Raw genomic sequence first — 9377 nt, forward strand, 5'->3', positions numbered from 1 at the left:
ATTTGATTTTTTGCAGTTTTGTTTAAGATTTTGAGTTTGGTGTTCATTGAGGTAGTTAGTTATTCTTTGGGATATTGGGGTGAGTAAGGGGTGTTTGCGAGCTAGAGCTTGGTTTCTTGGGCTAATGTTTTGGTTAATTAGGTTTTGGATGAGAGGGTTTGTTTGGGACGCGGCCCAGAAATTAAGGCTTAGATGTTCCCTGCGTAGATTTAGTGGCATTTCTCCTGTAAGGGCCTGAAGTGAGGTGTAGGAGGTGCCATGTTGATGCGTGTAATTAGTTTGAGAGCCTGATATTGTATTGAGTCAAGTTTTTTAGAAAGAGAGTTGTTTAGGGTATTGTATATGGCACAGTCGTAGTCTAGTTTTGATCTAATTAGTGTTGTATATAGTGAGAGGAGGGTATCTTTGGAGGCTCCCCAGTTAGAGCCGGTGAGACATCTTAATGTGTTAAGGTCTTTGCTGCATCTAGTTTTTAGGTTTTGGACGTGAGCCTCCCAGGTGAGGTGTTGATCGAAAATAAGTCCTAAGAATTTTGTTTGTTTTTGGAATTTGATTGTTTGGTTGTTTAGCTGGAGGATTGGGTAGGCAGGTTTCATGTTTTTATGTTTGAATACTACTCCTGTTGTTTTATCTGAGTTAAGGGAGAAGCCCCATTTGTCTGCCCATTGTTGTATTTTATTTAGAGATTTTTGGATTAAGTTTTCTGCCATTTTAATGCTTTTAGTGCGGATCCATAGGGCTCCGTCATCCGCGAATTTTGAAGTGTTTAGTTTACGGGATAAGCCCTCGAATAGATCATTTATCATTATATTGAAGAGGGTTGGGCTGAGGATGCTGCCCTGGGGAGTGCCATTTTCTAGGGGACACTGGTCCGATAGTGTATGGTCTATACCCACGGTAATTTTGCGATTTTTTAGGAAATCTTGGATGAAGTTTATTATTTGACCTTTTAGTCCTATTTTTTTTAATTTTTGTATTAGCCCGTGGTGCCATACCATATCGAAAGCTTTAGAGAAGTCGAGGAATATGCCTATGGTGTATCACAAGGGCAGTGATGATGACCATGGGTGAAGTCAGTGCCGTGATACAAAGGATGAAGCCAGTAATATACCATCAACTCATCAAAGACCCCAATCAGCCATAATCCCGTTGTTTATATTACTGGCTTCATCCTTTGTATCACGGCACTGACTTCACCCATGGTCATCATCACTGCCCTTGTGTGTACACAGCAGGCTTCGCAACTCCAGTGTATCTACCCTACTGTATAAACATTGCCTCCTATGTGTATATATACTTGCTTACTGCACTCTGTAAATCACTTGCTTGATAACGGTGTTAGAACCTACACCGAAACGTCGCTCTTAATTGTAATAAAGAAGTTGTTACTTAGTACTCCAACTTCTAAATGCCTATCAAAGAAGTTAATAGAAAATGACTTTAGTGACATTTTTTCCAGAATATAAACTTTTTTGTTTACCAGACCCAAAAAGGTCCAAGTTCGGGAGGTATTCGGGAGGAATACCTTTGATAAAATATTCACTGGTAAGACGTGTTATTGATTTTCGATACAGATAACATGCTATTACTATTCTGTTGGATAAAAGTATGTTTGGTTTCAGAAGAGCTACAATATGTGTGTTTACTTATATCCAGCCGGAGAGATCGACCTGGTAATAATAACAAAGATAGACAAAATGGGGTAAAGATTTTGTTGTATTTTTTTAATTGAGTACACTGGAAGAGGACCAAGCTGTTTCTATCATTGAACTTGGATTTGTTTGTTTGCCTGTTGTTCAACGCAGCACTCAGCTGTATTCCAGCTACATGACGGTGGTTTATAGATGAAGATAATCCAGTGGTCGACATCATGAGCATCGATCCACGCATTTGGGATATGATGACATGCATCAACCAAGTCAGCGAGTCTGAACACCTGATCCCGTTAGTAGCCTCTTACGACAAGCCTAGTCGCATTTTACGGCAAGAATGGGATCTTCACAGGTCCATTGTACATGAACAGCAGAACCGGTGTGACGCGGGACTATGTGGAGAACGATGTTATTCACCATGTTGAAAGTAATAATTACTTAGTAGATGTTTTCACACAATTTGAGATGGAAAGATATTTTTGTGATAAATTACTTTGGAAAAACTCTTTGGGAAATGTGTTCAATTCTGAACATACATATTGTGAATGGGAGATTTGGAACTGACTATCAAATCGGTGACTGAACATTTATTGGGCATTTAGTGAGTGCGTGAGTTGGGTTTAACGCCATTTTAAACAGTATTCCATCTATATCACGGCGTGTCAGCTTAATGTGGGAGGAAAGCGCGAAGTGATGCAGGCCTCAGACGTTCACCACTTCGGTGAAACCCACGAGCACAGGTATGGTGCTGACAAACCTAGAAACATAATCGGGGCGAACCGGGATTCGAACCTACAATCATAGGTTTCTGGCTTGCCCAAGGGACGCAAGTCTGCACAGCGAATCGCGGCGCCTTAGACGACTGGCCACCCGTGCCCCCTATTGGGCATTTAGGGTGTAGTGTGATAACTTATGGTTTGGCATCGAGTGACATGTTACCCGATGATGATGAATGTCTCTGTAAAAAACATGAACGGTGCCATTATGTACCTGCGTTCAGAAATAACAAAAGATAACGCATACCTTATTAAGGAAAACAAAGTTTGCAGTGAATACAGATAACTGTGTGGAATCAAGAAGGACCAGTTTGCACAATGTAACAGGAGTGACCGAGAAAATGTAGCAGCGGTAAACTCTAATAAACGTTTCTGGGACATCATAAAACGTGTGTCTGGACGACCACAACGACCCAACCCTATTGATGTACAAGACTGGGGGACTATTTCTCGTCGCAGAATTCTGAATCAATGGGTATTCAGGATAATCTTGGTGAGGTGGAGGACATAGTGACAGGTCATGGTTATGTGCAAGAACTGACAATTGACATATTAGAATCCACAATCACCAGATCCGAACTTTTTGAAAGCAACAGTGCCTAGAAACATAATAAATCATCTGGCCTTGACGACATCTATGGAAGCCATTGTACAAACATGGTTTGAGTGCTAAAATGGGTAAAATGTTACAAACCTCGTACAGTAATGTAAAGGCTTACATTCCTTGATACCAAACTCGCCTCACTTTTACATCAAATGTTTTGATACAAAGATGACACCAACACGTTTATACGGGGCTCTAATTTTGGGGTTCAGTGACATAGAACCGAGTCTGGCAGATGTTCTATTCAGTCGCTCGATGTTTTGAAATGTGTCAAATATTGTCTCTTGTCTCTTTATAATATGCAGAAATCTCGTTATATGGAATACTTCAAGGGACATTGTCGCGTTGTCGCATTGTCGCCCTTGCAGAAACAAGCAAAAAGTGTCAAAATTAGCCAAAGCACGACATTGCGACAACGCGACATTTGGACCCTTTTTCGCGTTGTCGCATTGTAAGATGTCAGAAAGGCTTATGTGACGTATTACCATCCGTCTTTGTACGGCGTTCGTCTTCCGTCATGCGAAATCTATTCACAATACGATTTATACCTAAAATATGTCGAAAGCAATTACAGCTCACCTGGTACGAAGTTCCGCGGTGAGCTTATGTCAGCTCCCACAGAAGATCGAATGGTCGGTTCCTAACTGACATGAAATACTCTACAGGCCATATGCCATATGTTCTTTTTTCGCTATTTTCAGTCAACAATGGTCTTACTTCAGGATATGCTAAACTGCTATAGAAAAGGTATAGACTTCATATCCGAAAAATATAAACTTTAAGTGGCTATATTTGACTCGGCACGCTACATGGGAAATCTACTGGATTTTCCTGTGTACCACAAAACGCCCCATAGAGCAACGACGACACGTACAGTGAACCATATTCGCGTCTTAAAGCGAGATATCTTGAAGCTTCGTTTAAGAAAATCTATAACACGATTCGACGTAAGGCATTGCTTTGAGATGGTTTTCAGATGTGCGTAAATGTATTTTGACACTAGCGGTTGGTTGGTTGGTTTGTTGTTTTAACGCCGCACTCGGCAATATTCCAGCTATATGACGGCGGTCTGTAAATAATCGAATCTGGACCAGACGATCCAGTGATTAACATCATGAGCATTTGGATCGATGGCATGACACTTGCGGAAGCATCAACAGCCTATTCTTGTACTTTGTGCTTACGAGCCTCATGTAGTCAGTCTTTTGATTTATTGTTACAGAATTCATTGCTGCATCAAATTTTCGAACACCGAATCAATTAAGCATCGAAGATATAAAAGGAGTCACTTATAAGCAAGTTAAGGTACTCGGACTCTTTCTTGGTGCATGTAGAACACGGTGGCGTAGGTAACCAAGACCTCATCCTCGTACCTGAACCTACACTTTTATATTATAAGGTATTTTCGCTATAGCTACTGTGGCATACAACTTGTTTATGATTCTTGAGCAACGCAATACTCCATAACGCCAGAATTGAGAAGGAGCTCGGCAGGTCGAAGTACAGACAAACACAAACACTTGGAACAATGGAACTGTTTTGGATAGGTACCTCACACATACCCTTCGTCACCATACATTTAGCGTCATCACTGAAATCATACTCACAACATATAGATTGTGCAAAGAAAACATGTACCAGCAAACGTACCGTGCACTGTCGGATTGCAATTGCCTCTGACTTCAGAATTAGAGAGTAATATTTCGTTTAAGATTTGTTATTTTGTCATTGACGATCCCCCCAAATTGTAACTTCCATTGCGGCAAATCACATGACACTATTCGGGCTCTGCTGGTGAGTGAGTGAGCAGAAAATAACCACCAATCTGTGTAAATATATCGACATGACGAGCCAACACTTGTCACACGATGTATAACCCATCATTATGTCACCACGTCACCCCCTAATGTAGGGACTTAATAGTCAGGAACCCTAAGTACGAAGTAACCACGGATGTCTTCCGTTAGTGTTCCAACACGTGTTTCCCACCCTGGTTAACGGGAACTTTCACTTCTCGCCAATAATTTCGGCGGATGGTTATACGTTTATACAAATAATCCTAAGAAGCTAGGAAAGCAACCAGAACTAGCTGCAGGCATGTTTACTGATTAAAAACCTATACCTTTATAATGGGTGAAGAATGACCCGCGGCCCAGATCCCCCTTCTATTCTTTTCACATCTCCTCGTATGCTCCAACTGCTGTAATCACAAGTGTGCGTGCGCATTTCCCCTTGCGCAGATGCATCAACCCGGAGGCAGGAAATCTTGCATGAGAACGTCACGACAGTTTGTCGAGAGTCCGACCGCTTCTCATTACTACTATGATGTCTCTTTAACACGTCTGTACACGGTGCTGCATATGTCTAAGTAGCAGTGGAGTGCCCCTGGTCTGCTCTTGCTGAGAGGTTATGACGTAAAACCATTCACACATACACCTTTAGAATTCTGTTACATTTTGACAGTTAATGCCAAGGACATAATGATCATGTTAGTAGCATCTACAGTAGTCATACAAGACGATTGTTTATACAATCTGAAATTTAGATTTTAGCTTCTCTGTATCAAGAATATATCAAGAACTTCTATGATCTTAGTGTTGAATAAAACTCGAATACATCATGTACACATATACACTTCATAGTTTAGGAATTCAGCGGGAAACATCTGTTCTGTGATGTCATCCTTTTCGGCCAAGCAAATTCCCGAAAACTAAGACTAAAAATTACGTTCATTGTAAATATCACTACTTTTTATCTTTTACATAATCACCATTCACGGTGGTGTATAGTGTATATTTAGCCATTTCTTTGAGGTGAAGGTCACGTGAAAATAATGCATTGTGCGAAATAATACGTAAACTATACCCACGTCATGACGCTGACTTGGTTGATCCATGTCCTTATATCTCAATTGCTTGGATCTATGCTCATGATGTCAGTCACTGAATTATCTGATCCAGACTCGATTAATTATTTACAGACCGCCGTCATATAGCTGGAATATTGATGAGTAACCTGGGTGTTGTTATGGAGGATCAAGAGTTACACCTCACTTCATTATTTTATTTTTCTGTCTAACTAAAGTGGACAGTTCAGTTGAACTCTCCTCACGGTGAACACTGCTCAATTAGTGTCTGATCATGTGGAAAACTATAGATGAACACTTTTAAGATGATTTTCATAAAAAGAAGTTCATATATTGATTAGTAAGTATGCCATGTGCATAGATTTTTTGTACCGATCACAGAATCATTGGCAAATGTTTATGTAAATGTTCGGTTTGTTGCTAACAGGTTGGACAGAATTTAATTCATAATGGTCATAGATTTTGAATCAAGAACAAAAGAAACACTACTGTACGTTGGCGTTGTTGTAGAAAAGACTGTCCAGCCACAATCAACACTTCCAACAGCTTCATCACACAACCTATTATGATATATTACAACCATGCTGGAGGTGACAAGGACATTGTCATTCAGGAATCCCTATCCTGTAAACCAAAGTTCGGAATGAGAGGAAGCCTGTTTTAACCGCCCTAACATCTACAAGTATGTAGACATCAGGAAGGAACAGCCCAATGGTGATACCTTCAGGCTGGTTCACCAGAAAATATCGCTGAGTATCCTCTGTGAAAAGAATAAACGTATGACCAGCAGAAAAAAACTCCAGTGGAGTAAACCGATGCTGTATCCCCCCTTTGTTGGCCTGTAAGAGAGGTTGTATATGTAAATCATTTAAACATGTTAACCGTACCGTACATTACAAACCATTTCAGCGCCAGCGGTGTGTAGTGAAGCAGCAGAGAAATGTCGCTCTGAGAAATAACATCAAAACCAACTTACCACCGGAGGTAACATTTTGAGAAGTTCCTCATATCAACAACGTCTAGAAGATGAGCTGAGAAAATGCAGATTATACAGCCAGAATCGGCTGTTTTCACTCAGTCTTTATCAACTTCATGTTCAAAAGAGCTAGACGAGCAGCCATGCGGCCGCACGTGCTGCGCGTGCCGAAGAACACCAGGTTTCTTTTGCGTCTCTGTTTGTTTGTGTCTGTGTTGACGTTGACACTTAGCAACGATTTTGAGTCCAACCCAGGCCCGCCAAAAAACCGCCAACTGACGATTGAGGGAGAGTTTTCTGCTTCTGAAGTCTTAAAAGAACTGAAAGAAATGCGTCAGGAAATAAATGTGACCTTTGATAAACTTAACCGAAAAATTGAATCTGTTGAAAGGGATATGCAATTGGTGATGGAGTGAGTGAGTGAATATGGTTTTACGCCGCTTTGAGCAATATTCCAGCAATATCACGGCGGGGGACACCAGAAATGGGCTTCACACATTGTACCCATGTCGGGAATCGAACCCGGGTCTTCGGCGTGACGAGCGAACGCTTTAACCACTAGGCTACCCGACCGCCCCCAATTGGTGATGGAGGAAAATAAAGAACTGAAAGACACTGTGAATTATCTATAAAAAAAGTGGAATATCTGGAGGGACTTAGCAAGAGAGATAATCTGATATACTATAATATTGAAGAATCAACTGGCGAAACCACAAGTGAAATCGAAAATAAACTTAAAGAAGTTATCACCAAAATGGAACTGAGACCCACAGACTCTGTATATGATGATATCAGACGACTATCTACCAAATCACTGGGACCCAGACCTGTACTCGTGACTATAAGAAATTCGCTTGACAGAAAATCGATATTGAAAGGATCAAGTAAACTGAAAGGATCGAAGTTTGGTGTCTCTCAGGATTTTCCAGAAAAAGTACGACAAACTCGACGTAAGTTGAAACCGTTTCTAGATAAGGCAAGAGATGAAATGAAGTATGCAACTCTGAGCTACGATAAGATTCAAATTGATGACAAACTGTACAGATTTGATCACATAAATGAAAATCTAATACACATAAAGACATTCTCACCAGTCACTAGGGGTGGTATAAACAACGCAGCAGCAGTGACGAAATCAGCGGAAGCAACAGCTACGAATGATGATGATGATTAGGGGTGTGGCCAACGTCCATTATGCACAGATATCAACCTAAAACTGTCAGTGTGGAACTGTGAAGGTTTCAAGAGATTACTGCTAAAGAGTCTTTCCTTAGATTTTATCAATAAACATCAAATAGCATGTTTCGTGGAATCCTGGTTGAATAAAGAAGAAGTAGACATTAATGGATATAATACATACAGCAAAACCAGAACTAAAGCAAGTGGTGCTATCAGAAACTCAGGCGGGATACTCACATTCGTGAATCAAGACATTTCATCTAACGTCTGTGAATTACATGGCTGTACTAAAACAGATAATGTCCAGTGGATAAAACTTCAGTTAAACATTACTGTGGTGATAGGCACTGTGTATTACTCTCCAGAAGGGTCAACCAGCTCGCACTCAAAGGAACAATTGTTTGATATTCTAGAAGAGGATATTTATACGTTTCGAAGTACTTTTCCTAATTGTGAATACATTCTACATGGTGACTTTAATGTCAGAACTCGGAATTTAGCAGACTATTTAGAAAATGATGATACCACCTATTTGCAAATTGACGAAAATGTAAACTATATAATGGATGAACCCACCCCAAGAATATCTCGAGACAAAAATGTAAACAAAAGGAGAAATTCATTGTTAGACTTTTGCAAGAAAAATGAACTCCGTATCTGCAATGGCCGTTTATTTCAAGATAAAGCCATTAGGAAAATAACTTGTGTTGAAAATGAGGGCCAAAGCGTTGTAGATTATGTTATGTGCTCAAATAACATATTCCACCAGTTTACCAGCTTCGATATCTGTAACGAAGTTGAATCCATACACTTTCCTATCACATACACTGTCTTGTTCAAGGGATATAGATGACCAACGATACATTATCTATAAAGTCAAGATAAGTCTGGAACGAGAAGAAAATGGTAAAATACACTAAAATTGGAATTTAATATCGGAACATTCTATCCAAGAAATAACAACAATAGCAGCACGTGGGCGTGTCGAGGAAGTGGCTGAAAAATTCCACGACTTGCTACGGTCATGTTCAAAGGACTTCAAGAAATCATCAGTATCCACAGTTAACAAGGGACATACATGTAACTGGTGGGACGCGGAATGCTACCTAACCAGGTGTGACGCACGCCGTAAACTTCGTGCATTTCATGCAACTAACTGTATACGCGACCGCCGCATCTACATCGAGGCATGGAAATCATACAAACATTTGTGTCACCTGAAATGCACACGTGTTCTCAATATGAAAACGGAAAAACTGCAGGAGAGCCTTCTTAATAGGGACAACAAACAATTCTGGTCAATTCTAAAGGAAAAACGACAATT

Source organism: Haliotis cracherodii, unplaced genomic scaffold (genome assembly GCF_022045235.1).
Source record: "Haliotis cracherodii isolate W230 unplaced genomic scaffold, xgHalCrac1.p SCAF_28, whole genome shotgun sequence".
NCBI lineage: Eukaryota > Metazoa > Mollusca > Gastropoda > Lepetellida > Haliotidae > Haliotis > Haliotis cracherodii.